The sequence below is a fragment of the Somniosus microcephalus genome, unplaced genomic scaffold (assembly GCF_052327205.1).
Source record: "Somniosus microcephalus isolate GS21.2 unplaced genomic scaffold, FLI_Smic_1.0 unresolved_chr1, whole genome shotgun sequence".
Lineage (NCBI taxonomy): Eukaryota > Metazoa > Chordata > Chondrichthyes > Squaliformes > Somniosidae > Somniosus > Somniosus microcephalus.
This window is the reverse complement of record NW_028225179.1, coordinates 25,933,220-25,960,966: the sequence shown is the minus strand read 5'-3', so window position 1 is coordinate 25,960,966 and position 27,747 is coordinate 25,933,220. Positions and strand designations below refer to the sequence as shown.

Below are 27,747 nucleotides of genomic sequence, written 5' to 3'. Positions count from 1 at the left end.
TGCGCAATCGGTTAGCGTGCAGTATTGATCACAACAGGTAACTCAATGCTTTGGCAGATCAAATGCCGAGGTTGCGAGTTCGAGCCTCATTTAGAGCAGCTAATGTTTTTGCGGTGTGATATTCCGCAAACTGTCTAGTTATTAGTTGTTCCACGTCGGCGCTTAGGATCCTCAGGCCCACCGTGTTGCAATAATTGATGGGAGCTTTAAAGGAGCCCTTCAGTGTTACTTATTGACAGGAGGGAAGGTGGGGCCAGTTTTAACTGTTAAACCAGCAACTATCAGGCAAACAATAACGTGCTGGAAAGAGTTTCGATTTCAACACAGTGACTGAGACTTTGGCACCAACGAGATGATGTGTAAACTCACGAGTTATCTGTACATGTTTCCGACATCATGTTGAACACAAACAACGATTCACCTGGACATGATGTTGAGAAATACAAGGACGAAAGTTACGTACAGACAATCGCCCAAACACCATATCCACAATTAGGTTGTCGCCGATATTCTTGTTATGGGGAGATTTGTGAAAAAATTCAGGGAAACTGCTCATATAAAGAAGTGGATTTAAGAAATGATAAACATATTTCAAATTAATGATCAGGTCCTCTGCGAACTGGGGTCGCACCAGCGCAGGGAAACCTAAGGCAAGCTCACACACAAAATCGGCAGCTTGTTGGTCTAGCGGTATGATTCTCACTTTGGGAACTTCGCTGTTTAAAATGCCACAGGTGCCGGGTCCAAATCCCGGACGAGCCCCGCCACATTCAGTTAAACCTCACCAACTCGGTCATTACAGCTGGAATCACTTTTCTTTAAAAAAGACTAACACATTGAATGATCCGGGACTGTGAGCACACGCGGTTTAAAACAAACACAGGGTGATCCTTGACTGACCACGAGCCCACCAAATATAGACAGTCCTGATTATTATTGCTTATGAAATCGAGGGAAACATAAATCAGGCTGTTTCTATAACGGGCGGCCGAATAGGATGCGCGAATTTTCTAGGGCGCCAAGTTGAAAGTTTACTCCATTATCATTTTTCCCTCTATCTCCGTCATTTCACTCCAGCCAAATGAACTGAGTGTAGGTGTCAGCCGTGGTTCAGCGGCAGCATACTCAAGCCCCACTCCAGAGAATTGAGCACATAATCCAGGCTGACACTCCAGTGCAGTACTGAGGTAGTGCTGCTATGTCGGCGGTGTCGTCTTTCCTTTACGACGTTCAACTGAGGCCTCAGATCCCATGAGAGTATGCCGAAAAGAATGAGGATTTCTGCCCATTATTTATCTCTCAACCAAAGACACTAAAGCAGAAAGTCTCGTCATTAAGGTTGATAAATATGTTTGAAATTATATTGCCTCCTAAACGATTAAGTTATATTTCTGCTCTCTATTCATTTGGCTTTGTTCCCTCTAATCTTTCATTTGGTGCCAATCGCAGAGGAACGAAGACAGGTAGAGATGGTTCTTTATCTCCGATTCCCGCTCTACCTTCATTCAAGAACTCCAGTGCTCTGTTTTAATTTTAACAAGATATGAAGAGTGCAGGGGCACAGATTTGAATCACCAGTGCGATTTTGACGAGATTGCGATCACAAAGGCTGTATGAGGCAGAATTCAGTGAAATGCTCGGAAGGTTTATCTGCATCACACTTGCAACGTAATAAAGACGAGGATGGCACTCGTAATCACACGTGCAAAGCACAACCGATTAACAGTCCATGGCCTTAACCCCTCGGCCACCTCATCTCACGGATACACTGCGCTCAGCCGTACCATTTCCTGCTATTTGCATCTAAGCAGAAATATTCTGAAAGAAATTCCCCTTCCCCACTTGGCCTGCCCGTGCACACAGATCTACTATGTAGAAAATGTGCAATTAGCTTCATGTAAGTAAAAGGCCCTCCGTTATCTGCAGGCGAGAGACTGTCAAAATTGGTCGGTTTGAAGCCAGATTCAGAACAGGGAAGAAAAAGTTTCGCCCAGTTATTTAAACGACCGCGGCAGGACACGTACATGCAATCTTCTGACAACTGATGAATTCGCATCAAAGTCAAATGCATTATCCATTAGGCCACGCGGCCACTGCTGCCGGCAAACTTCTTGTTATGGGAGAATTGTAAGCAGATTCAGGGAAACTGCTGATAAAATAATTGGATTAAGGAAAATATAAGCATATTTCAAATTAATGAACATATCCTCTGTGAACTGGGTTCGCAGCAGCGCAATGAAACCTAATGCAACTTCGAGCCCAAAATCGGTGGCTCGTTGGTCTAGGGGTATGATTCTCGCTTAGGGAATTTCACTACTTAAAAATCCCGGACTGAACCCCGCCAACCTTAACAGCTGGATCATCGCAGCTAAAATCGCGCTCCATGAGAAAAGACTTATACAATTGATGATGCTGACTGTGCGCCCACCCAGTTTAATCATACAGTCATAATGGCACAGACGGAGGCGATTCGGCATATCGAGCCAGTGCCATCTCTCTGTAGAGCAATCAAGTCAGTACCATTCCCTTGCACTATCCCCCTATTCCTGCAAGTTTATTTCTCTCAAGTTCCTATCCAGTCTCCCCTTGAAAACATTGAGTGAATTCGGCAGCGGATTCCAGGTCATCATCACTCACTGCGTAATTTTTTGTCTTCACAGCCCCCTCTGAATCTCTTGCCTAAAATCTTCAATCTGTGGCCCCTCGTCCTTGTACCATCAACTAGTGGGAAATGCCGTTCCCCGTCTAGCCTGTCAAAGCCTGTCATTATCTTGTACACCTCTATCAAATCACTCCTCAACATCCTTTACTCTAATGAAAACAAATCCAGCTTCTCCAACCTGCCCTTGTAGCTAAGATCCCCCTCCCCGGAGCCATCCTGGTAAATCTCCTCTGCACCCTCTCAAGGGCCTTCACATCCTTCCAAAAGTGTGGTGACCAGATGTGACGCAATACTCAGTTGTCACCTAACCAGCGCTCTATAAAGACTCAGTATAACTTCTCTACTTTTGGACTCAATGCCTCTATTTATGAAGCCCAAGGTCACAAATGGTTTGCTAACCACTCTCTCAATATGTCCTGCCACTTCCAGGGACCTATGCACATTAACTCCCAGGTCCCTCTGTCCCTGCACACTATTTCAAACTGTGCCTTTAAGTGTATATTGTATATGTATATTGTAAGTGTATATGTTCCATCTGCAAAAAGGTATCGACTCACACTTCTCTGCATTAAATCCCATCTGCAACTTGTCTGCCCATTATGCCAAAAAGTTAAAGTTATGTTTCTGCTCTCTAATCATTTGTTTTCCCGCTAGTCTTTCATTGGGTTTCAATCTCAGAGGAAGGAAGAGAGAGGAAAAGGTGTAACTGTTATTTGCGATCTTTGTTCTACGTTTATGCAATGAGCCCATGTTTATTTTAGTATTTGCATGAACAGCGCAGAGGCACAGACTGGAAAGCCCACTGTGCCCAGTAATCACAGAGTTCAAATCACAGAAACCCCACAGTGCAGATAGAGGCCATTTCGGCCCATCGAGCCTGCACCGACACATATCCCACCCGATCCCCGTAACCCCTACACCAACACATATCCCACCCTATCCCCGTAACCCCATGTATTTAATCCCCCCTAACACTAAGGGTCAATTTATCATAGCCAATCAACCTAACCCGCACATCTTTGGACTGTGGGAGGAAACCGGAGCACCCGGAGAAAACCCACGCAAACACGGGGAGAATGTGCAAATTCCACACAGACAGTCACCCGAGGCCGGATTTGAACCCGGGTCCCTGGCGCTGTGAGGCAACAGTGCTAACCACTATGCCACCGTGTGATGAGGATGGGATTCAAGCCCACGCGGCCAGTGCACAATGGATCAGTAAGAATGACCATCGGTTTTAATGGTCTCTTTTGAGCTGGATTCAGAGCAGAGAAGAAAATGTTTCGCCCAGTGAGTTAACAGACGGCGCACCACTCCGCTGCTCTCCCCCATAGTCCGATAATATTTTCCATTCCGCCTATATATCAGTAATTTGAGCCTTGCCACGAGCTAATTGTTGCATGCTTGGGAGGAAAATGTGACTTTGGACAGAAGGATCTGTAGGGTTTTTGTTTTAGCTCTCTTCACTCTTCAGGGTAATCAGAGCTAAGATCCACAAACAGCTTTAAACTTTTAAAACAAATCGTTTTATTAACCTAATAATACAAGTTTTACACAGAGAGATTTGTACCACCTTTAACTCAGTGATGCAACTCAAAACTCAGAACAGCCAATGCTTCTGCTTCGGGAGACGGAGAGATGAATTATGTGTTGGTGTCCTCCTTGGTGTTTTTCTGGTCAGTCTTCCAGATCTCCACCCCGTTTGTCTGTCTCCTGGACTGTATTCTGCTTTTCACTTTAGAATGGCTGCTCTTGTACCATTGCTGCTGACAGAAACAAGCCTTCCAATGACTTTCCATTCTTTCTCTCCCATGGATACACAGACTGACGCTAGCGGACAGCACCGAGTGTATGCGAAGGTTCCTCAGAGACTCTCGAGACCACCTTACCTGGAGCTTCCAGACAATCTGCAGAACACTTTTGGAATTCAGTCAGCAAATCTTCTTGAAGTGAGGAAGTGATCCGGGTCTCTCGGCAATCCTTTTGTTTCCTTAAAACCGGCATTGAGAATTCCAAAATCCTTCCAGAGGGAGCAGATTGAAGAAAATAAAGTATTTTAAGTAATTAATTGCAATTATGAGAGAATCCGCTGCGAGCAGGGCTCGACTCTCCGCAAGGACACCCCGTTGGATTTCAATCCAACGCCTTAACCACTCGGCCATCGCAGCTGCGGCAACGCCATCTCCAACAGATTAAATTCTCAAATCGCTGACCCTGTTTATTATTGGCGATGATGGTTTCGAAATATTTAATTTGCTGCAAATTCAGCAAGTCCAGAAGAATTGCATTGATCATCATTACAATAAAAGAAAACTTCCGATATTTAACGGTATGTAAGATGTTGAGAACAGTATGGAATATTCTGCAGGGTAATGAAAATAAACAGCAGGAACTTTGTGTCCTGCTTCCACATGACACAGATCAGCGTCAGCCTCTGCTCCCTGCCCGCCGGCTACAGAAACCTTGTCTCCAGATTAGAAACTGATCTTACGTTGGAGATGAATATTCAGGGTAGAGCCTGAATGCAGGGGGTGGGGTCAAATATATAAAGCAGTTATTTTAGATGAGAGACAGCGATAAATTACATATATTGCTCAAATGCATCAATGTATGAATATGACATTAAATGTGTTTAAATACAGTGGGGGATTTAAAGTAGATTCGGGGCCAGTAATTTCCAAGGTGACATTTCCTGTGTCTCTCTTGCCTCTCTCTCCCCTTCCTCCCCCACGCTGCCGGTTTTTAAACCTTGTTTTAAATCTGCTGCTCTGGGTCAGTGCATTCCACAGTCTCACAACCCATTCTGCAAATACCATTTCACTGCTTGACTTCTCTGTTTATTAGTTATGGATCGCCTTGAGGTGCAATGGTGGTGTCTGTGACGTCAAATTATAAAGCGGCCTTTTGGAAAAACGTTGGGTTCAAAGATGGATTTTGCACAGAATTGAAACTATATAATGCAAGAATGAATCTTGTATTTGCTGCATCACAATAATCAAAATCTTGTTAGAAATATTGGCTCATTATTTCCCCAGTGTCAGAGGAAGAATTGTCTGACCCATCAATTATTTAATGTAAGACACAAACACAGGTATTCATTTAGAATCAACCCACAGATTGAAACTGAGCTAAGCACAGTGAGATACAGACAGCATCGGGATAAATGGCAGAATAGACAAGAGAGATGGATCAGTAAATAAACGGCCTCAGACTCCAACAGGCAGTGACAGGTAGTTGATAGATATCAGTGAGTGGAGGCGAGGTAGTTGTGACATGATTTGGCTCCGTGGCTTAGCTGGTTTAAGTGCCTGTCCAGTAAATAGGGTGGTCCCGGGTTTGACTCCCAAATGAATCTCCAGGGTTGAGTTTCTTCTCATGTGAAAGGGATGCAATCCTTTTAATTGTAACTGCGACTGCAGTGGTTACCATAATTGATTACGGCTCCAGCCGCTGCGGGTCGTGGGTCGTATTCCACCGCTCTCAAAATATCTGGCGGTGCTGATTTTGGCATCTTCACCAAAAACCTATCTTTTCTAAGAAGTGCCGTGCATGATTTTGCTGTGGTTAGGGCAGCGCTGGATCAGCTGATGTGTGGCACTGTGATCATATAATGGTCAGTACTCTGCGTTGTGGCCGCAGCAACCTCAGTGCGAATCCGAATTATGGTATAGCTCGCTTTATATCTTCTCTGCGGCACCTGCTGATAGAACACAGCGAGAAATCAATCTTCACTACATCAAACAGCATTTTTTTTATTGATGGTGAAAACCTATTTACTCCTTCAAACCTCGTGCTCCTGCATGCCTGAGCTTGATGCTCCATAATTCAAAGCAGCATCTTCTCCCAGCTTTTTCTTCCGTCCACAATCTGTAGCCCTCCTTTACTATCCTCCTTCCAGTTCATTGTCACTTTCCTGCGGTATTACCTTAATCTAACATTCACTTTCACCTACTTACACAGTTAAGTTTGCTCTGCACCCACCGCTGTTCCTGGCGGCACATGTCCCATTCGCAGCAATCTGAATTGATGCTTTGAAACCAGTCGATACATTTAGAGCTGCGGGACCGCTCGACAGACAAGCGCTGCGAAAGCAGGGCTAGCCTTTGGAAACAAAATATCCGGATTGCAGAAGAAATGTTCTTGGCCTAATGGATAAGGCGTCTGAAGTTGTTGCTAATCGTAATCAGGATTGCTGTCAGTCACGGATCATTCCATGTCTGTCTAAAACGGGTTTGCTCACAATCTTGCTTTGGTATTTCACAGTTGCGAGAAATCCCGGGTTCAAATCCCGAACGAGCCCCGCAAAATTTTAGTCAAATCTCAGCTTCTTACAGCCGATCGACATTGCAGAAAACATAAATACTTTCCATTACAAACATCAGATTTCGTGTCATTTTGCCCATATCTTTCGAAATCACAGAGCTTCACTGAAGCAACTGAAAACCCAACAACTGAGAAAAGTTAAAGTCTCCCAGGTGTATTCTGCTCGGTGTCTCATTGGACGCCTTGCAGCCGTGTTCGATTCCGGCCAATGCAGGAACTTTACATTTTGCTTTCTGCGCCCATGAGCTCGCCTGAATTGGGATAAACTTACATTCAGCGTCAATCTTCGTGAAACACCCTCTTCCCTGAATATTAGTCAGTCCTGCTTCCACTAGCGCTGAAAGGATGTGAGAAGCTGCCTTGTGAATTGGTCCTATGGGTGCCGAATTCAAACCGTACAGGGTTCTGTACTGACCGGGAATCAACCCGGTGTGACCAGCCTGCCTGGTCTGATTAAAAGGGGTGCGCACCTCATGTTTCGATCAGGCACATTACTGCCTTCCTGAATTAATGGAATGCCTTTTGCTTACAGAAGCTGATTCTATATTTTCAGCATTGTCGATCTGGGTACATGGGCAGGACAAGCTCTAAAGGGGACTTTCTTGCAGAGTATTTCTGTTTAGATGCAAAAAGCAGGAAATGGAATGGCTGAGTTGCCGTAGACGGGAGACGAGAGGTTAAGAGGATGGAATGTTAATCCATTGTGCTTATTTATTGTGTTGAATGTTTGGTGCTGATAAACCTTCCCAGCATTTGACTGAATCTTACATAAAATTAGCTTTAAATTCTAATCTCGTCCAAACCACTGGTCTTGGCCCCTTCATTGTTCATATCTTGTTTAAATTAACACGGACCATTGCAAGTCTTCACCTTCTCCAATGAAGGTGAAACAGAGATCGCGAATCGGAGAGAGAACTTTCTTCCTTCTTCCTTCAGTTCGTTCGGCTGGAGTGAAATGATGGAGACAAAAAAAAGATGGTATCCAAACAGAAACAATTTGCACGAAAGTCCTCTTCACCACAAGTCCTGCCCATGACACCCGGATCCACAACATTGAAAATGTACAGTCAGCTTCTGTAAACAAAAGGAATTTAGATGTTTCCGTTACATGAGGTCAGTGATTGTTAGAAATGGTCCGGTGTAAATCAGGTCCGATCCAGGTTGGAACCCAGTGTGCAAACCGACCACGGCAGGCTGGAAACTACAATTGTCTGATAACATTATAATACACCAGCAAGTTAAACAGCTTATCCATTATGTGATCTGGTTATTACTGAATGATTTCTAATTGATTTTGAAATTCCACTGAATTAACTGAGGGCGGAATCGCTTTAACTCCACATGATCGTCTCGGCTCATCCTTTGGCCGAGTGGCGAGTGCTGCAAACAAATTTTGCAACTGAATCATTAATGTTCTTCAAGGATGGGAAACTGCTCTCTACACTTCCTGTCACACAAGTGGCCCCAGTCCCATTCCACTTTCATGATGCTTAATCCCCTCTGAGGTGGACTGACGAAACATTTTCAAGAAGGAGGCTCATCGTCTGCTCAGCCGAAAACTCAATCTGCTGGATGTCCAGCTCTGCCGGACTGCATGTTCTTTCAGACAGCTTTCCAACTGGACACAGGCATCCAAGTGCCGTGCGGACATTGCTGACTAGTTCAAGTCAACAATATTAGACTCTCTTTACAAGACTAGTTTTGAATCTACGACTTGTATTATCAAATAAGATTTTGCAGATTTAATAGCTCAACTTTGTCGTCTGTCTCAGCATCCTCGTATAATACACTCTAGAATAGTCAACTGTACTGAAAATGTTGCGTTATTACACTGTGACAGCGAAGAAGCATTTGAGTGCAGACATTGGCCATGAAGTTTCACCATTTCTTGTCCTCAATGCATGGCTGGAGAGATGGTGCAGGAGGGAGGGCGTTAGCTTCCTGAGGCATTGTGACCAATTCTGGGGAAGGTGGGACCTGTACAAGCTGAAAGTGTTACACCTCAAGAGAGCAAATACCAATATTCTCGTGGGGAGGTTTGATAGTGGTGTTGGGGAGTGTTTAATCTAGCTTGGCAGGGGGATGGTCACCAGAATATAGGGGTACAAAAGAGGAATAAGGTGCATAAAAGAGTGAGTGTGTTGGATAGTACTAGAGAAGAAAGTAGTACTAGAGGAGGAAGTAGTACAATATTAGATAGGAGCAGACTCATTCTACATAACAAAAAATACCAGATGATCTGGTCATTGTCAATTGGTTTAGAATGCATGTACAGAAAAGCACAAAGTGTGGTGAATAAGGTTAGTGAGTACAAGCACAATTAGCCGTGTAGCAATATGATGTTTTGGCAACATACTAAACGCGTCTTTAAAACGTAAGGACTTGCCATTTAACATGCAAGGGAACAAAATGTTCAGAACGGATATGGAAGAAAAAATGGGAGATGGGGTGACAGTTCGGATTAAGGAAGACATCGTAGTGTTGGAAAGGGAAGATGTTCTTGAGGGGAAAAGGACATAATCCATTTGGTTAAAGTTGAGGAGCAGAAAGGGTGTGATCACGGTATTGGGGTATTCTACAGGCCCCCAAATAGTGAGAGGGAGACAGAGGAGCAAATCTGCAGGGAAATCGTAGAGATATGCAAGAGCTATAGAGTGGTGATATTGGGGGACTTTAATTACCCAAATATCGATTGGGAAATTGCTAGAGTAAAGGGAAAGGAGGAGGAGGAAGTTCTGAAATGGGTTCTGAAGTTCTGAAGAAGGGTTACGACCTGAAACGTTAAATCTGTTTCTCTCTCCACGGATGTTGCCTGGCCTGCTGAGTTTTTCCAGCGTTTTCTGTTGTTATTTCGGGATTCCAGCATCCACAGTATTTTGTTATTGTATAAGTTCTGAAATGTGTTCAGGAGAATGTCTTTGGCCTGTATGTTCTTGGCCCAAGTAGGAAAGAGGCATTGCTGGATCTGGTGCTGGAGAATGAGGTGTGCCAGGTCGACCAAGTGTCTGTGGGAGAACACTTGCATACGACTGATCATTGCATCATAAGATTTAGATTAGCAATGGAGAGGAGCAAGGAATAATCTAGATTGCAGCACCTAAACTGGAATAGGGTTAACTTCAATGGGAAGCGAAAGGATCGAGCCAGATTAAGATGGAACCAAAGGATGACAGGAAAACTGTAACGGATCAATGAGTGATCTTTAAGGAGGAGAGGTTCCAAGTACAGGCTAGATACATTCCAACAAGAGGGAAGGGTAAGGGAATCAAAGCAAGGGCTCCTTGGACGAAGAGGGAGATAGAGAAGATGATGAAACAAAAAGAGGGTGTATGATAAAAGTCAGGTGAATTCTTCAACGGTGAACCAGACCAAATACAATAAGTTGAGAGGGGAAGTGAAGAAGAAAATAAGATTGGCAAAGAGAGAATATGAGAGTAGAATGGCGGTTAACAAAAATTGGAAACCAAAAATTCATCTACCGGCATGTAAACAGTAAGCAGGTAATAAGAGGCGGGGTGGGGCCTATTAGGGACAAAGAAGGTGATTTGTTTAGAGGCGCAGGGCAAGGCTACAATACTCAATGACTGCATTGTGTCTGTGTTTACTAAGGTGGTGGATGCTGAAAAAATATCAAAAGAAGTTGAAATGTTAGAAGCAATGGAATGGGTGAAAATTGATAAACATGATGTACTAGATAGGCTGGGTATTCCTAGAGTGGATAAGTCGCCTCGTCCAGATGGCTTGCATGTCAGGTTGCTAACGGAATTGGGGGAGGAGATAGCAGAAGTGCATGCCATTATTTTCCAATCTTCCCTAGCTGCGGGGGAGGTGCCAGAGGATTGGATATTGACAAATGTGACAACATTGTTCAAGAAAACGTCCAAGTCAAGCCTAATAAGTGCAGGCCGGTCAGTTTAACATCAGTGGTGGGTAAAGTTTTAGAAACAATAATGAAATCTAAAATTAACGGGGAATTTGAGAGGTTTATGCTAAATAAGGATAGCCAGCACGGATTTGTAAAGGCAAGATCGTGTTTGCGTAATCTATTTGAATGTTTTGATGAAGTAAGAGGGAGGATTGATGAAGGGAATGCAATGGATGTTGTCTGCATGGATTTACGGAAGGCGATTGACAAAGTACCACATAGAAAGCTAGTTGACAAAATTGAGGCTCATGGAATAGTTTGGATCAGTGGCAGCTTGGATAAGAAATTGGCTTAAGGACAGATAAGATCTGCAGTTCTCTTCCATTTTCTTCTTTTCCTCCATATAACAGTCAAGGCTGTTGTGTTCTGTTCTGGGAGTCTAAAATTTTCTCACAGTGGGTGGCGAGAGCAAAGGGGAGCTCAGAGGCTGTGAGGGAATTGAAGGGTTTCGGAGATGGTATCAAGAGTGTATGAAGGCTTTGAGTGGCTAACAGAGAGAGTATTGGACTCTGTGGAGGGATCAGGGAGATTACGGGACTCTCGGGATGTACCAGAACGCGTAATGGACGCTCGGGAAGTAATGAAGAGTGTAAAAGACACAGAGGAGCTATCAGCGAGGGTCAGCAATGTTCTGGAGATATCAGAGTGGGTAATGAACACTCAGGTTCTATCAGAAAGATTGAGGCACACTTAGAAGGTAGCAGAGACGAATATGTGACGTGGAAGAGGTGTCAGAGAGGCTGGTGGAAGAAGAGTTGTTTTTTTGCAAATCATCACTTTTCCTAAATGTCAACATAGTTAATAAAAGCAAATTTTGAATCTGAATGTAACAGATGGTCTACCATACCCCATGTGGGGCAATGAGAAGGTAGAATGGTGCTGGACTGGACATTTCCAAACCTCAGAAATACATTCATAACTGACAAATAGAAACATAGAAACATAGAAGGTAGGAGCAGGAGTCGGCCATTCGGCCCCTCGAGCCTGCTCCGCCATTTAATGTGATCATGGCTGATCATCCAAATTCAGTACCCTGTCCCTGCTTTCTCCCTATATCCCTTGATCCCTTTAGCCTTAAGAAATATATCTAACTCATTCTGAATATATTTAATGAATTGGCCTCAACTACCTTCTGTGGTAGAGAATTCCACAGCTTCACCACTCTCTGGGTGAAGCAATTCCTCCTCATCTCTGTCCGAAATGGCTTCCCCCTTATCTTTAGACTGTGACTCCTGGTTCTGGACTACCCCGCCATCGGGAACATCCTTCCTGCATCTAGTCTGTCTAGTCCTGTTATAATTTTATAAGTTTCAATGAGATCCCCCTCATTCGTCTAAACTCCCGCGAATATAAGCACAATCGACCCAATCTCTCCTCGTACATCATTCCTGCCATCCCAGGTATCAGTCTGATGAATCTTCGCTACCCTCCCTCCATGGCAAGAACATCCTTCCTCAGATAAGGCGACCAAAACTGCACACCATACTCAAGGTGTGGTCTCACCAAGGCCCTGTACAACTGCAGCAAGACATCCTTGCTCCGAATCACGAATCCTCCCGCTACGAAGCACAACATACCATTTGCCTTCTTATCCGCCTGCTGCACCTGCATTGTTACCTTCAGCGACTGGTGCACAACGGCACCCAGGTCTCGTTTTGCTTCCCTTCCTCCCAAACTGTTGCCATTCAGATAATAAGCTGCCTTTCTGTTTTTGCCACCGAAGTGGATAACCTCGCATTTATCCACATTATACTGCATCTGCCAGGCATCTGCCCAATCACCCAACTTGTCCAAATCATACTGGAGATTCCCGGCATCCTCCTCACAGCACACATGCCCACCCAGTTTTGTGTCGTCTGCAAACTTGGAGATATTACATCTAATCCCTTCGTCTAGATTATTAATATATATTGTGAAGAGCTGCGGTCCTAGCACCAATCCCTGCAGTACCCCACTATTCACTGCCTGCCACTCGGAAAAAGACCCATTTATTCCAACTCTTTGCTTTCTGTCTGCCAACCAGTTCTCTATCCTAGTCAATACCTTGCCCCCAATCCCATGTGCCTTAACTTTACATGCTAATCTCTTATGCGGGACCTCATCGAAGGCCGTCTGAAAGTCCAAATACACCACATCCACTGGTTCTCCCTTATCTATTTTACCAGTTACATCCTCAAAAAATTCCAGTAGATTAGACAAGCATGATGAAACACAGGTCACCCACCAATACATTAATATTAATACAAACACATCTAGATATATTATTAACTTACAGAGACGCAACATCACTTACACTCAACACAACAGCTACTCACAAATACATGTTTATCTATCATGTACACACCCGAATATATTTACAAGGACCACAGGTAATTAATTGCTAAGAAAGACATTAATTGAGTGTTTTTAAAGACTTGATATAAATATGGTGGTTTGCAGTGACCTTCTTCCAAAACCGCTGGAGATTGCTGTGGAATGATTTGAGTCTTGTCCGATCATTTATTGTGTGGATTATGCAAATTTTAGCACAATGGATTGATTTCACTGGCCCTGTTCTGCTGACTCCCAACACAATACATATTTTCATCCAATAAAACAAATCTGCCCTGGATGGATATCGGCTTCGTTTTCTGCAAGGAATAATCAACAGGGCCGAAAAATGACCTCTCGCAAAATCGTTCTTTATAAGCAAAGGAGTAAATGCCAGAAGTGGGATGTGAACTCACGCATCCAGGAGAAACTCCGACCCAAATGGCTGAGACCGCTCATCCAACCTGACATCCTGTGGCAGTTCTACTCAGGTCCCCTCCCGTACCTCCTTTTCCGGTACATTGATGACAGTATCGGTGCTGTTTCCTGCTCTCGCACTGAACTAGAAAATTTCATTCACTTTGCTTCCAATTTCCACCCTTCTCTCACCTTCATCTGGTCCATCTCCGACTCTTCCCTTCCCCTCCTCGACTTCTCCGTCTCCATCTCTGGGGATAGGTTATTGACAAACATTCACCTCAAGCCCACTGACTCCACAGCTACCTGGACTACACTTCCTCCCACCACGCTTCCTGTAAGGACTCTATTCCATTCTCCCAGTGCCTCCGTCAGTTCCACATCTGCTCTGGCGATTCCACCTTCCATACCAGTGCTTCTGACATGTCTTCCTTTTTCCGCAACCGAGGTTTTCCGTCTAATGTGGTTGACACAGCCCTTGACCGTGTCCATTCTATCTACCGCACTTCTGCCCTCAGCTCTGCCCCTCCCGCCCACAACCACCATAGGATTCCCCTTGTCTTCGCCTTTCACCCCACCAGACTCACATTCATTGGATCATCCTTCGCCATTTCTGCCACCTCCAGCGTGATCCCACCACCAAAACCATCTTCCCCTCACCTCCCCTTTCAGCATTCCGAAGGGAATTCTCCCTCCACGACCCGCTGGTCAACTCTTCTGTCACCCCAAACACCTCTTCCCCTTTGCCCACCACATTCCCATGCAAGCACAGGAGAGGCAACACTTGCTCTTATACCACCCCCTTCCCACTGTCCAGGACCCCAAACACTCCTTCCAGGTGAAACAGCGATTTACTTGTAATTCTTTCAACTCAGAATAGTGTATTTGATGCTCACGATGCAGTCTTCTGTACATTGAGGAGACCAAACCCAGATTGGGTGACTGCTTTGCGAAACACCTCCATTCAGTCTGTAAGGGTGATCTGGAGCAACCGGTCGCCTGTCACTTTAATTCTACGCTGCTCTCCGACTTAGGCCACACTGTGCTAGGCCTCTTACATTGTTCCACTGAAATGCAACATAAGCTCGAGAAACAGCACGTCATCTTTTGATTAGGCACTTTATAGACTTCTGGACTCAACATAGAGTTCAACAATTTCAGACCATAACCTCGGCCCTGATCTTATATATTTCTTTCCACACTTATATTTTGCTTATTTGTGTTTTTTTTCTTCTTCTCTCCCACATGGCAACTGTCTTTCCTTCTGCCAGCGCAATTTACACTTCATCTATAGCCATCTTTTGTTTCTTAATCTGCCCCATAACCATCTCCTTTTGCCTTGAATACCTGTTAATGTCTCTAAATGTCTTTACACTCTCCTGCCTGCTATCCTATCACAGACCATCGCGTTAGTTCTTTCATCGCCTCACCCCTTCTTCCAGCTCCTACACATGCTTAAAAATCTGTTCCATTTCCTGCTTTTTTCCAGTTAGATAGTAGAGCCGCCAAATAACTGCCTCATTTACATGAATCATTTAATAAAACCTTTCAGAGAATCAGAGAGTCATACATCACAGAAGGAGGCCATTTGCCCCGTCGTGCTCTTGAAAGAACAATCCAATTATTCCCAGCTCTTTCCCCATACCCCTGAACATTTTTCCAATTCAAGTATTTATCCAATTCCCTTTTGCAAGTTACTATTGAATCTGCTTCCACCACCATTTCAGGCAGAACATTACAGATGATAAGAACTCGCAATGTTAAAAAATCTCCTCATCTCCCCTCTGGTTCTTTAGCCAATTACATTCAAACTGTGCCCTCTGTTGTCCTCTGGGTGTTGCCAGGAATGGAGAATTTTGGCCCTGAGGAAAGATTGGATAGGCTGGAGTTGTTTTCTTTGGAACAGAGGAGGTGGAGGGGAGACTTAATTGAGGTGTATAAAATAATGAGAGGCCGAGCTAGAGTGGATAGGAAGCACCTATTTCAGTTAGCTGAGAGGTCAATAACAAGGAGGCATAGATTTAAAGTAATTGTTAGAACGATTAGAGGAGAGTTGAGGAGAACTTTTTCATCCAAAGGCTGGCGGGTGTCTGTAACTCACTGTCTGAAATGCTGGTAGAGGCAGAATCACTCACCATATTTGAAAAGTACTTCGATATGCACTTGATGTGCCGTAAACTGCAAGGCTATGGGCCAACAGCTGGAAAGTGGGATTAGGCTGGATCGCTCTTTCGACCCGAGCCGATGGCCCTCCTTCTGTGCCGTACATTTCTAAGGTTCTATGATTCTAACAGGTAATGAGTTCTCCGAGGTGTCCTGGGCATATCTGTGTCCAACAGCCAACAGCACTAGTGGGATCTTGCTTTGTAGAAATTGGCTGTCGTGTTTTCCTACATTATAAGCAGTGAGTATGCTTCAAAAAGTACTTCATTTTCTGTAAAGCAATTTAACAAAATTGCCATTCATGGGATGTGGGTGTCGCTGGAAAACCATCATTTATTGCACAACCCTAATTGCCCTTGAGAAGGTGGTGCTGAGTGCCTTTTTGAACCACTGCAGTCCGTGAGGTGAAGGTACCCACAGTGCTGTTAGGGAAAGTGTTCCCGGATTTTGACCCAGCGACAATGAAGAAACATCGATATATTTCAAGGTCAGGATGGTGCATGCCTTGGAGGTGGTGGTGTTCCCATGCGCTAACAGCTTTTGTCCTTCTATGAGATACAGGTCGTGGTTTTGGGAGGTTCTGTGGAAGAAGCTTTGGCACTTGTGTAGCGCGATTGTTACTTTCCACGTATCAGCCCAAGCCTGAATGTTGTCCACGTCTTGCTGCATGCAGGCCAGGATTGCTTCATTATCTGATGAGATGAGAATGGAACCATCGCTGACCATCCCCACTTCTGATCTTATGATAGAGGGAAGGTCATTGATGGAGCAGGTGAAGATTAACTCCTGGAGTGATGTCCCGGTGCTGACATGATTGACCTCCAACAACCACAAGCATCTTCCTTTATGCTAGGTATGTCTCCAGCAGTGGCATTTCCACGCCCCGCCCCCCGCGTCCCCGCACAAATTACATTGACTTCAATATTACTCGGGCTCCGTGATGCAACACTTGGTCTAATGCTGTTTTGATGCTAAGAGCAATCACTCTCAGCTCGCCTTTAGAATTGAGCTCCTTTCTCCATGTTAGGATCAAGGATGTAAAGAGGTCTGGGACCTAGTGGTCCCGTCGGGACACAAACTGAGCATTGGTGAGCAATTGGGATGTCCCAAAGTCGTGAAAAGTGCTTTAGGAGTGCGAGTTCTCTTTTAACTATTTAGAAACGACTAACACTTGTGTGAGGATTATTTGTAGGAACAGATGGTCATCGAGCTGGGTGCTCTTGTGCACCAGTCGCTGAAGGTAAGCATGCAGGTGCAGCAGGCAGTTAAGAAGGCAAATGGTATGTTGGCCTTCGTAGCAAAAGGGTTCGAGTACAAGAACAAGGATGGCTTGCTGCAGTGGTACAGGGCCTTGGTGAGACCGCACCTTAAATATTGTGCGCAGTTTTGGTCACCTTACCTGAGGAAGGGCGTTCTTGCCATGGAGGGAGTGCAGCGAAGATTCACCAGGCTGATACCTGGGATGGCAGGAATGACGTACGAGGAGAGATTGTGTCAATTGGGCTTATACTCACTGGAGTTTAGAAGATTGAGAGGGGATCTCATCGAAACCTATAGCATTCTGTCAGGTCTGGACAGAGTAGATGCAGAAAGGATGTTTCTGATGGCCGGGGAGTCCAGAACCAGGGGTCACAGTCTAAGGATAAGGGGTAAGCCATTTAGGACTGAAATGAGGATGAATTTCTTCACCCAGAGAGTGGTGAACCTGTGGAATTCTCTGCCACAGAGGGCGGTGGAGGCCAGTTCATTAAATATATTCAAGAAAGAGTTGGATATATTTCTGGAGGCTAAAGGGATCAAGGGATATGGGGAGAAGGCAGGGACAGGGTATTGAATTTGAATGATCAGCCATGATCTCATTGAATGGCGGAGCAGGCTCGAAGGGCCGAATGGCCTACTCCTTCTCCTATCTTCTATGTTTCTATGTTAACCCCACCTTCCTCTCCCCACAGAACCTGCCAGGGTGTACCAACATGGCCCGTTTATAAATGTTGATATTAAATAAATGGTTCCTTCTATACTCATTAATGACTTAGAAAACACAATACAGAGCCAAATATCCACGTTTGCCAATGTTGCAAAGGTTGGTGGTACGGTAAGGCGTGTAGGGAGCAGCATATAATTGCAAAGATATATAGATAGATTAAATGAATGGGCAAAACAGTGGCTGATGGATTTCAACGCAGGTAAGTATGTAGTCATTCATTTTAGACCAAAATAGTAGACCCGAGTATTAATTACACGGTGCACAGCTCGGAACAGCGGAGTTCCAAAGTGATTTCGGCTCCATGTTCACAGACCACTAAAATGTAGCAGTAAGGTACAGAAATAATCAAAAAATCTCACAGCATGTTAGGCTGTATAAAGAGGGGCTAGAAAATATAGGAGAGGAAGTTATTCAACGGGTATACAGAGATCTGGTTAGACCACATCTGGAGTTCTGTGTACAGCTCTGGGCACCGTCCGATAAAAGGATAGATTGACCTTGGAGGAAGTGCGGTGCACATTCACCAGAACGTTACCAGCGCTCCAATGGTTAACATATGAGGAGAGATTACATAAACTGGGCTTGTATTTCCTGGAATATAGAAGGTTGTGGCATTTGATTGAGGTTTTTAAGGTTTTGAAACGCATTGATAAGGTAGATAGAGAGAATACTTTTTTTGCCATTGGTGGGGGAGGCTAGGACAAGGGGACAGAATCGAAAAATCAGAGGCAGGCCATTCGGGAAAGAAGTTAGGAAGCATTACTTCACACGAAGGTTGGTAGCAGTGTGGAACTCTCTCCCACAAAATAGCAGTATATGCCATCTCTGCTAAACCTGCGTTAAAATGATATGCAGACAGTGCAGATGGATGGAGTTAAGACGCTGCTGAGCCATGAAGTAAGTGAATGGCGAATAGGCTCGAGGGGCTGAATGGACTCTTCCTGTTGCTATGTTCAGAACACCAATGTAAATGAAGAAACGCTGTTTGAAGGGTTCAAATGGCTTCTTACCAAAATATGCATTGGTTTTACTTTCAATGGCCATTGGCTGAGCATTTACCTGAAGTGGAGATCGAACCTACGCTGACAAACGCCCATTAGATACTAAGCCCAACACGTTAGCTACGCGGTGTCTTCGGCTGAGAGGCAAATAATAGGCGAGGAATCCTCATTCTTTTCGGCATACTCTCATGGGATCTGAAGCCCCGGTTTAAAGTCTTACTAGAAAGACGGCACCGCCGACACTGCAGCACTTCCTCAGTACTGCAATGGAGTGTCAGCCTGGATTATGTGCTCAAACCTCTGGATCATTCTGTGTCTGTTTAAACCGGCAGCGCTCACAGTCCCGGATCTTTCCCTTTTTTGAAAAGTAGAGCGATTTCAGTTTGGATGACCGAGTTGTTCAGTTTAACTAAATGCGGCGTGGTTCGTCCGGGATTTGAACGCGGTACCGCTCGCATTTTAAACTGTGAAAATCCCAAAGCAACAATCAATGCCCCGAGACCAATGAGCCGCCACTGCTATTCAGCTATTTGCATTGAGTTTCACTGCGCTGATCCGAACCCAGCTCGCAGAGGACTTGTTTATTCAGTTGAAATATGTTTATCCTTTACTCAATCCACTTCATTTTTCGAACAGCTTCCTTGAATCTGATCACAATTCTCCCCATAAAAAGAGATTTAGCAGCATCAGCAGCTGTGTGGCCTAATGGCTAAAGCGCCTGACTTTGGCTGCGAATTCTTCAGTTATCAAAAGATTGCAGGTTCGAGTTCTATCACGGTCATTTAATTATCTGGGTGGCACTTTTTCTATTCTGAATCTGGCTTCAAACCGACCATTTTTGAAAGTCCCTCACCTGAAGGAACATTAAGTTAATTGTACATTTTCTACATTGTAGATATGTGTGCACGGACAGGATAAGTGGTGAAGTTGACTTTCTTTCAGGGTATTTCTGCTGAGATGCAAAAAGCAGGAAATGGAATGTCTGAGAGCGATGCATCGGTGAGACGGGTTGGCCGAGAGGTGAAGGCAATGGACTGCTAAAACAGTCAAGACGAAAATGGGATTCAAACCCACGCGTGCAGCGCAAAATGGCTCAGCAGTCCATCGCCTTACCCTCTCGGCCACCTCGTTGCAGAAATGCACCGCGTTCAGCCTTTCCCTTTCCTGCGTTTTGCATCGAAACAGAAATACACTGAAAGCACTTTGCGTCCAAGAATAAACCGAGCATCGTACATTTTCTGCATTGCAGATCTGTGTGCACGGGCAGGATAAGCGGCGAAGTGGACTTTCTTTCAGGGTATTGCTGCTTAGATGCAAAAAGTAGGAAATGGAACGGCTGAGAGCGGTGCGTGGGCGCGACGAGGTGGCCGAGAGGTTAAGGTGATGGGCGACTAATCCATTATGCGCTACACGCGTGTGTTCGAATCTCATTCTCGTCGTAACTGGGGTACATATTTGATGCTGATACACTTTCACAGCATTTCACTGTATCTTTCTTAAAATATTCCAAGAAATTTCTCAACCCACCTTGAATGAAAGTGGAGATGAGATCGTGAATCGGAGATTGAGAACCCTCTCTTCCTTCTTCCTTCCTTTGAGATTGGCACCGAATGAAAAGACCAGAGGCAAATGATTAGGGAACAGGAACAAAAATTTCTCCTTTGGAATTTCAAAAATATTTATCAAACTTAAAGACGAGATTTTCTGTTTTTGGGTCTTTGGTTGAGAGATAAATAATGCGCGAGAAATCCTCATTCTTTTCAGCATTCTCTCATGGGATCTGAAGCCCCAGTTTAACATCTTACGAGAAGGACGGCACTGCCGACAGTGCAGCACTACCTCAGTACTGCCCTGGAGTGTCAGCCTGGATTATGCACTCAAGACTCTGGAGTGAGGCTTGAGTATGCTGCCGCTGAGCCACGGCTGACACCTAAACTCAGTTCATTTGGCTGGAGTAAAATGACGGAGATAATGGGAAAAATGATAATGGAGTAAATTTTCAACTTGGTGTCCAAGATTAAACCGGGCATCGTTTTAGAAACAGCCCGATTTATGTTGCCATAGATTTCATAAGCTTTGAAAATCAGGCCTGTCTATAATGGGCGGGGTCGCGGTCAGTTGCGAATCATTCTGGGTCTGTTTAAACCGGGAGTGCTCACAGTCCCGCAACATTCTGTGTCTGTTTGAAATGGCAGAGCTCACAATCTCGGATCATGCCGTTTTTTTCGAAGCAGAGCGATTTCAGCTTGGATCACCGAGTTGTTGAGTTTAAGAAAATGTGCCAGGGCTCGTCCGGGATTTGAACCCGGGACCTATCGCATTTTAATCGTGAAATGCCCAAAGCGAGAATCATACCCCTAGACCAACGAGCCGCCGATATCATTTCCCATTTGCATTGAGTTTCACTGCGCTGGTGCGAATCCAGCTCACAGAGGACCTGTTAATACAGTTGAAATATTTTTATCTTTTCCTCAATCCACTTCTTTTTTCGAGCAGTTTCCTTGAACCTGCTCACAATTCGCCCCATAAAAAGAGATTCAGCGGCATCAGCGGCCGCATAGACTAATGGATTAGGCATCTGACTTCTGTTGCAAATTCTTCAGTTATCAGAAGATTGAAGGTTCAAGTCCTACAAAGGTCTTTTAATTATCTGGGCGACACTTTTTATATTCTGAATCTGGCGTGAAACCGGCCATTTTTGACAGTCCCTCATCTGAAGTAACGGAAGGCCTGTTGCTTACATTAAGCTGATTGTACATTTTCAACATTGTAGATCTGTGTGCACGGGCAGGATAAGCGGTGAAGTTGAATTTCTTTCAGGGTAGTTCTAATTAGATGTAAAAAGCAAGAAATGGAATGTCTGAAAGCAGTATATTGGTGAGACGAGGTGGCCGAGAGGTTAAGGCGATGGACTGCTAATCCATTGTGCTCTGCACGCGTGGGTTCGAATCCCATCCTCGTCGTTACTGTATTACATGTTTGATGCTGATGCACTTTCCAAGCATTTCACTGAATCTTACTTGAAATACAATTTCGTGAAAATTGCACTGGTGTTGCTGGTCTGTGCCCCTGCATTGCTCATATCTTGTTAAAATTAAAATATTGCTAGAAATTTCTCAACCCACCTTGAATGAAAGTGGAGATGAGATCGTGAATCGGAGATTGAGAACCCTCTCTTCCTTCTTCCTTCCTTTGAGATTGGCACCGAATGAAAAGACTAGCGGCAACAGAGGCAAATGATTAGGGAACAGGAACATAAATTTCTCCTTTAGGAATTTCAAAAATATTTATCAAAGTTAAAGACGAGATTTTCTGTTTTTGGGTCTTTGGTTGAGAGATAAATAATGCGCGAGAAATCCTCGTTCTTTTCAGCATTCTCTCATGGGATCTGAAGCCCCAGTTTAACATCTTAGTAGAAGGACGGCACTGACCGACAGTGCAGCGCTACCTCAGTACTGCCCTGGAGTGTCAGCCTGGATTATGCACTCACGTCTCTGGAGTGAGGCTTGAGTATGCTGCCGCTGAGCCACGGCTGACACCTAAACTCAGTTCATTTGGCTGGAGTAAAATGACGGAGATAATGGGAAAAATGATAATGGAGTAAATTTTCAACTTGGTGTCCAAGATTAAACCGGGCATCGTTTTAGAAACAGCCCGATTTATGTTGCCATAGATTTCATAAGCTTTGAAAATCAGGCCTGTCTATAATGGGCGGGGTCGCGGATCATTCTGGGTCTGTTTAAACCGCGAGTGCTCACAGCCCCGGATCATTCTGTGTCTGTTTGAAATGGCAGAGCTCACAATCTCGGATCATGCCGTTTTTTAAGAAGCAGAGCGATTTCAGCTTTGATGACCGAGTTGTTGAGTTTAAGAAAATGTGCCAGGGCTCGTCCGGGATTTGAACCCGGGACCTCTCGCATTTTAATCGTGAAATGCCCAAAGCGAGAATCATACCCCTAGACCAACGAGCCGCCGATGTCATTTCCCATTTGCATTGAGTTTCACTGCGCTGGTGCGAATCCAGCTCACAGAGGACCTGTTAATACAATTGAAATATTTTTATCTTTTCCTCAATCCACTTTTTTTTCGAGCAGTTTCCTTGAACCTGCTCACAATTCGCCCCATAAAAAGAGATTCAGCGGCATCAGCGGCCGCATAGACTAATGGATTAGGCATCTGACTTCTGTTGCAAATTCTTCAGTTATCAGAAGATTGAAGGTTCAAGTCCTACAAAGGTCTTTTAATTATCTGGGCGACACTTTTTATATTCTGAATCTGGCGTGAAACCGGCCATTTTTGACAGTCCCTCATCTGAAGTAACGGAAGGCCTGTTGCTTACATTAAGCTGATTGTACATTTTCAACATTGTAGATCTGTGTGCACGGGCAGGATAAGCGGTGAAGTTGAATTTCTTTCAGGGTAGTTCTAATTAGATGTAAAAAGCAAGAAATGGAATGTCTGAAAGCAGTATATTGGTGAGACGAGGTGGCCGAGAGGTTAAGGCGATGGACTGCTAATCCATTGTGCTCTGCACGTGTGGGTTCGAATCCCATCCTCGTCGTTACTGTATTACACGTTTGATGCTGATGCACTTTCCAAGCATTTCACTGAATCTTACTTGAAATACAATTTCGTGAAAATTGCACTGGTGTTGCTGGTCTGTGCCCCTGCATTGCTCAAATCTTGTTAAAATTAAAATATTGCAAGAAATTTCTCAACCCACCTTGAATGAAAGTGGAGATGAGATCGTGAATCGGAGATTGAGAACCCTCTCTTCCTTCTTCCTTCCTTTGAGATTGGCACCGAATGAAAAGACTAGCGGCAACAGAGGCAAATGATTAGGGAACAGGAACATAAATTTCTCCTTTAGGAATTTCAAAAATATTTATCAAACTTAAAGACGAGATTTTCTGTTTTTGGGTCTTTGGTTGAGAGATAAATAATGCGCGAGAAATCCTCGTTCTTTTCAGCATTCTCTCATGGGATCTGAAGCCCCAGTTTAACATCTATACTAGAAGGACGGCACTGCCGACAGTGCAGCACTACCTCAGTACTGCCCTGGAGTGTCAGCCTGGATTATGCACTCAAGTCTCTGGAGTGAGGCTTGAGTATGCTGCCGCTGAGCCACGGCTGACACCTAAACTCAGTTCATTTGGCTGGAGTAAAATGACGGAGATAATGGGAAAAATGATAATGGAGTAAATTTTCAACTTGGTGTCCAAGATTAAACCGGGCATCGTTTTAGAAACAGCCCGATTTATGTTGCCATAGATTTCATAAGCTTTGAAAATCAGGCCTGTCTATAATGGGCGGGGTCGCGGATCATTCTGGGTCTGTTTAAACCGCGAGTGCTCACAGCCCCGGATCATTCTGTGTCTGTTTGAAATGGCAGAGCTCACAATCTCGGATCATGCCGTTTTTTAAGAAGCAGAGCGATTTCAGCTTTGATGACCGAGTTGTTGAGTTTAAGAAAATGTGCCAGGGCTCGTCCGGGATTTGAACCCGGGACCTCTCGCATTTTAATCGTGAAATGCCCAAAGCGAGAATCATACCCCTAGACCAACGAGCCGCCGATGTCATTTCCCATTTGCATTGAGTTTCACTGCGCTGGTGCGAATCCAGCTCACAGAGGACCTGTTAATACAATTGAAATATTTTTATCTTTTCCTCAATCCACTTTTTTTTCGAGCAGTTTCCTTGAACCTGCTCACAATTCGCCCCATAAAAAGAGATTCAGCGGCATCAGCGGCCGCATAGACTAATGGATTAGGCATCTGACTTCTGTTGCAAATTCTTCAGTTATCAGAAGATTGAAGGTTCAAGTCCTACAAAGGTCTTTTAATTATCTGGGCGACACTTTTTATATTCTGAATCTGGCGTGAAACCGGCCATTTTTGACAGTCCCTCATCTGAAGTAACGGAAGGCCTGTTGCTTACATTAAGCTGATTGTACATTTTCAACATTGTAGATCTGTGTGCACGGGCAGGATAAGCGGTGAAGTTGAATTTCTTTCAGGGTAGTTCTAATTAGATGTAAAAAGCAAGAAATGGAATGTCTGAAAGCAGTATATTGGTGAGACGAGGTGGCCGAGAGGTTAAGGCGATGGACTGCTAATCCATTGTGCTCTGCACGTGTGGGTTCGAATCCCATCCTCGTCGTTACTGTATTACACGTTTGATGCTGATGCACTTCCCAAGCATTTCACTGAATCTTACTTGAAATACAATTTCGTGAAAATTGCACTGGTGTTGCTGGTCTGTGCCCCTGCATTGCTCAAATCTTGTTAAAATTAAAATATTGCAAGAAATTTCTCAACCCACCTTGAATGAAAGTGGAGATGAGATCGTGAATCGGAGATTGAGAACCCTCTCTTCCTTCTTCCTTCCTTTGAGATTGGCACCGAATGAAAAGACTAGCGGCAACAGAGGCAAATGATTAGGGAACAGGAACATAAATTTCTCCTTTAGGAATTTCAAAAATATTTATCAAACTTAAAGACGAGATTTTCTGTTTTTGGGTCTTTGGTTGAGAGATAAATAATGCGCGAGAAATCCTCGTTCTTTTCAGCATTCTCTCATGGGATCTGAAGCCCCAGTTTAACATCTATACTAGAAGGACGGCACTGCCGACAGTGCAGCACTACCTGAGTACTGCCCTGGAGTGTCAGCCTGGATTATGCACTCAAGTCTCTGGAGTGAGGCTTGAGTATGCTGCCGCTGAGCCACGGCTGACACCTAAACTCAGTTCATTTGGCTGGAGTAAAATGACGGAGATAATGGGAAAAATGATAATGGAGTAAATTTTCAACTTGGTGTCCAAGATTAAACCGGGCATCGTTTTAGAAACAGCCCGATTTATGTTGCCATAGATTTCATAAGCTTTGAAAATCAGGCCTGTCTATAATGGGCGGGGTCGCGGATCATTCTGGGTCTGTTTAAACCGCGAGTGCTCACAGCCCCGGATCATTCTGTGTCTGTTTGAAATGGCAGAGCTCACAATCTCGGATCATGCCGTTTTTTAAGAAGCAGAGCGATTTCAGCTTTGATGACCGAGTTGTTGAGTTTAAGAAAATGTGCCAGGGCTCGTCCGGGATTTGAACCCGGGACCTCTCGCATTTTAATCGTGAAATGCCCAAAGCGAGAATCATACCCCTAGACCAACGAGCCGCCGATGTCATTGCCCATTTGCATTGAGTTTCACTGCGCTGGTGCGAATCCAGCTCACAGAGGACCTGTTAATACAATTGAAATATTTTTATCTTTTCCTCAATCCACTTTTTTTTCGAGCAGTTTCCTTGAACCTGCTCACAATTCGCCCCATAAAAAGAGATTCAGCGGCATCAGCGGCCGCATAGACTAATGGATTAGGCATCTGACTTCTGTTGCAAATTCTTCAGTTATCAGAAGATTGAAGGTTCAAGTCCTACAAAGGTCTTTTAATTATCTGGGCGACACTTTTTATATTCTGAATCTGGCGTGAAACCGGCCATTTTTGACAGTCCCTCATCTGAAGTAACGGAAGGCCTGTTGCTTACATTAAGCTGATTGTACATTTTCAACATTGTAGATCTGTGTGCACGGGCAGGATAAGCGGTGAAGTTGAATTTCTTTCAGGGTAGTTCTAATTAGATGTAAAAAGCAAGAAATGGAATGTCTGAAAGCAGTATATTGGTGAGACGAGGTGGCCGAGAGGTTAAGGCGATGGACTGCTAATCCATTGTGCTCTGCACGCGTGGGTTCGAATCCCATCCTCGTCGTTACTGTATTACATGTTTGATGCTGATGCACTTTCCAAGCATTTCACTGAATCTTACTTGAAATACAATTTCGTGAAAATTGCACTGGTGTTGCTGGTCTGTGCCCCTGCATTGCTGATATCTTGTTAAAATTAAAATATTCCAAGAAATTTCTCAACCCACCTGTGGAGATGAGATCGTGAATCGGAGATTGAGAACCCTCTCTTCCTTCTTCCTTCCTTTGAGATTGGCACCGAATGAAAAGACTAGCGGCAACAGAGGCAAATGATTAGGGAACAGGAACATAAGTTTCTCCTTTGGAATTTCAAAAATATTTATCAAACTTAAAGACGAGATTTTCTGTTTTTGGGTCTTTGGTTGAGAGATAAATAATGCGCGAGAAATCCTCGTTCTTTTCAGCATTCTCTCATGGGATCTGAAGCCCCAGTTTAACATCTTACTAGAAGGACGGCACTGCCAACAGTGCAGCACTCCCTCAGTACTGCCCTGGAGTGTCAGCCTGGATTATGCACTCAAGTCTCTGGAGTGAGGCTTGAGTATGCTGCCGCTGAGCCACGGCTGACACCTAAACTCAGTTCATTTGGCTGGAGTAAAATGACGGAGATAATGGGAAAAATGATAATGGAGTAAATTTTCAACTTGGTGTCCAAGATTAAACCGGGCATCGTTTTAGAAACAGCCCGATTTATGTTGCCATAGATTTCATAAGCTTTGAAAATCAGGCCTGTCGAAAATGGGCGGGGTCGCGGTCAGTTGCGAATCATTCTGGGTCTGTTTAAACCGCGAGTGCTCACAGCCCCGGATCATTCTGTGTCTGTTTGAAATGGCAGAGCTCACAATCTCGGATCATGCCGTTTTTTTAGAAGCAGAGCGATTTCAGCTTTGATGACCGAGTTGTTGAGTTTAACAAAATGCGCCAGGGCTCGTCCGGGATTTGAACCCGGGACCTCTCGCATTTTAATCGTGAAATGCCCAAAGCGAGAATCATACCCCTAGACCAACGAGCCGCCGATGTCATTTCCCATTTGCATTGAGTTTCACTGCGCTGGTGCGAATCCAGCTCACAGAGGACCTGTTAATACAGTTGAAATATTTTTATCTTTTCCTCAATCCACTTCTTTTTCGAACAGTTTCCTTGAACCTGCTCACAATTCGCCCCATAAAAAGAGATTCAGCGGCATCAGCGGCCGCATAGACTAATG

At 44.4% G+C, this 27,747-nt stretch overlaps 8 non-coding genes across 8 annotated transcripts; 4 read left to right on the top strand and 4 right to left on the bottom strand.

Moving 5' to 3' along the window:
* The first annotated feature begins 21,669 nt into the window (after window positions 1-21,669).
* trnas-gcu (transfer RNA serine (anticodon GCU)) lies at window positions 21,670-21,751 on the top strand. Its single transcript has one exon. It is a non-coding gene; the product is annotated as a tRNA-Ser (tRNA).
* Window positions 21,752-22,671: 920 nt separating this feature from the next.
* On the bottom strand, window positions 22,672-22,759 carry trnap-ugg (transfer RNA proline (anticodon UGG)). Its single transcript is given in 2 exon segments — window positions 22,672-22,707; window positions 22,724-22,759. It is a non-coding gene; the product is annotated as a tRNA-Pro (tRNA).
* A 508-nt stretch (window positions 22,760-23,267) lies between these two features.
* trnas-gcu (transfer RNA serine (anticodon GCU)) lies at window positions 23,268-23,349 on the top strand. The gene has a single exon. It is a non-coding gene; the product is annotated as a tRNA-Ser (tRNA).
* A 920-nt stretch (window positions 23,350-24,269) lies between these two features.
* trnap-ugg (transfer RNA proline (anticodon UGG)) lies at window positions 24,270-24,357 on the bottom strand. Its single transcript is given in 2 exon segments — window positions 24,270-24,305; window positions 24,322-24,357. It is a non-coding gene; the product is annotated as a tRNA-Pro (tRNA).
* A 508-nt stretch (window positions 24,358-24,865) lies between these two features.
* trnas-gcu (transfer RNA serine (anticodon GCU)) lies at window positions 24,866-24,947 on the top strand. Its single transcript has one exon. It is a non-coding gene; the product is annotated as a tRNA-Ser (tRNA).
* Window positions 24,948-25,867: 920 nt separating this feature from the next.
* Window positions 25,868-25,955, bottom strand: trnap-ugg (transfer RNA proline (anticodon UGG)). The gene is given in 2 exon segments: window positions 25,868-25,903; window positions 25,920-25,955. It is a non-coding gene; the product is annotated as a tRNA-Pro (tRNA).
* A 508-nt stretch (window positions 25,956-26,463) lies between these two features.
* trnas-gcu (transfer RNA serine (anticodon GCU)) lies at window positions 26,464-26,545 on the top strand. The gene has a single exon. It is a non-coding gene; the product is annotated as a tRNA-Ser (tRNA).
* A 919-nt stretch (window positions 26,546-27,464) lies between these two features.
* Window positions 27,465-27,552, bottom strand: trnap-ugg (transfer RNA proline (anticodon UGG)). The gene is given in 2 exon segments: window positions 27,465-27,500; window positions 27,517-27,552. It is a non-coding gene; the product is annotated as a tRNA-Pro (tRNA).
* Window positions 27,553-27,747: the final 195 nt, after the last annotated feature.